We start from the raw sequence: 2,324 nt of genomic DNA, 5'->3' as shown, positions 1-2,324 counted from the left end.
GGCCCACAGCGACTTTTTCTTGTTCTCCGACCTCAAAAGGATGCTCACAGGCAAAAAATTTGGCTGCAATGAAGAGGTGATCGCCGAAACTGAGGCCTATTTTGAGGCAAAACCGAAAGAGTACTACTAAAATGGTATCAAAAAATTGGAAGGTCGTTATAATCGTTGTATCGCTCTTGAAGGGAACTAAATATATTGAATAATAAAAACGAATTTTGACAAAAAAAAAAAATGTGTTTTTCTTTGTTAGACCGGGGACTTATCAGCCAACCTGCTATATGGTTAAACTTCTTACCTTGAGTATTAGAACTCGTATTTACATATTTTTTTTTATAAAAATATTTATTTAAAACACAATTTTTAATTTTACAAAAATTGTGCTACTTTACTCTTGTCACCACCTATTAAAACTTTTGTCAACATTAACTGCATAAACAGGGTTGTCAACAGTAACAATTTATTTTGATTTTTTACTACAAACATGTTCGTTAGTAAACCCTCATGGACTTATATGAGCGCGATTTCACCCATAGTGCAGGGCTGGCATCTGAGGTACATGTTCGTATAATCGTCGATGCTAACGGCAATTATGTGAAATTTGTTTCCTTAGACACCGTTAACGAAGGTGGGTTGGATCCATTCCCTGGTCATAAGCATGGCGCTACTCCTCGCATTTCTGTGACAAATACCTATGAAATTGTGTTCACTCTCTTTATCGCCACTTATTCATAATGATTAATTAAAATCCCTCAAATTTTAGTTGAAATATGCTACTAGTTATCTTAAAAAGAATTTTATCCTTATACTATTTTTAGAAATTTCGTTGCTGGAAATTCTCGAATTCTAGTTGGTCTTGGTGCAGTAGCTTAAAGTTCTATCAGCATAATATAGTTTCATTTTCCTATGCCCATCTTCTTTGGTTCATTGAAAATATTTCAATATTTAATATACATACATATTTTTGTATTCTATGGTCAAGCATAGTTATTTTTAATGGCTCCTCTCTGTATTGGTGGTTTTGGGGTATTCGTTTTATTGAAATTTTATAGAGTTTGCTAATATTTTATGATTTCCGCTTAAAGCAGAACAAATCATAATGGCAGTCTCTATGGTCGATGGTCTATGGATAGTCAATGACTTGAACATTTGCATAATTTTTCTATTAGCTTTTATTGACCAAAAGCAAATAACTAATAATAATGATAATTGACTCAACTTCAATCGTCATTGTATAGCATTTAGGCGCTCTGAGTGGTGATTTATGACTGATTAGTTTTTTTGGGTGATTTCGATTGAAGGCAGAGAAGTCTCTCGAGAGAGAAACAGAACTAAAGAGTGAAGAGTTATGGAGAATTTGTTCTTTTTCGAGATTTCAATTTGAATCAATTGATTTTATTAAAATTTGATATTATGTTAGGATTGTACAAGCCCCATTTTTGTACCCTGCGTCACACTGTAGAACATGGTGTTATAAGTTAAAGCATATGTTTGCCACACCCAGAAGGAGACGGGATCGACACATAGTGTCGCTCAGGCAATTATGCTCAGGGCCGGTCTCTGAGTCGATCTAGCCATGTCCGTCTGTCCATCCGTCTGTCTGTGAAAACATTTTTGTGATCAAAGTCTAGGTCGCAGTTTTAATACAATCGACATAAGTATGCGTTTTGGGTCAAAATATAACCCTATTGGAAGAAATTAGTTTAGATTTAGATATAGTGATATGAGTAGAATTAACATTCGAAATGTGTACGTCAAGTTTAATTGAAATCGGTTAAGATTTAAATATAGCTTCCATATAGAGCATTCGCCCCATTTAAACTCATATGTTCCCAGAGGCGAAAGTTTTACTCCGATTAACGTGAAAATTTTCACTCCATTTTTTAATCAGATTTGCCTGAAATAGGAGATGTAGAGGTACATAAATAGGTATGCCGAATAGTGTTGCCAGTATTTTTCTGACTATTGTCCCTAAATTGGCACGATGTTTTCCCAAAGATCCCCAATTTAAACTAAAATTCTCCACAAAACTTCTCAATTAATAAATTTAAAGTTTTCACGAAAAATAATAAAATATGCTTTGATGTACAAACCAGAAATAATTAAAAAATTAAAAAGAAACAAATATATACAGCAGTAATTTCGGCCGGGCCGAATCTTAAATACCCACCACCATGAATCAAATATTAGGGTTTACTTTGAAATTTCAGGTGGGTTTGAGGACAGATCAAGCAGAGCAGATCAACCAGTACACTTCACGAAGATAAATTTAAAGATTTTACGTATGAAGAATATATCAGATTATGGATTTATAAGAACCATTTTTG

This window comes from Haematobia irritans, chromosome 1, assembly GCF_050003625.1.
Source record: "Haematobia irritans isolate KBUSLIRL chromosome 1, ASM5000362v1, whole genome shotgun sequence".
Classification (NCBI taxonomy): Eukaryota; Metazoa; Arthropoda; class Insecta; order Diptera; family Muscidae; genus Haematobia; species Haematobia irritans.
The sequence above is the reverse complement of the archived record's forward strand: the minus strand, read 5'-3'. Positions refer to the sequence as shown.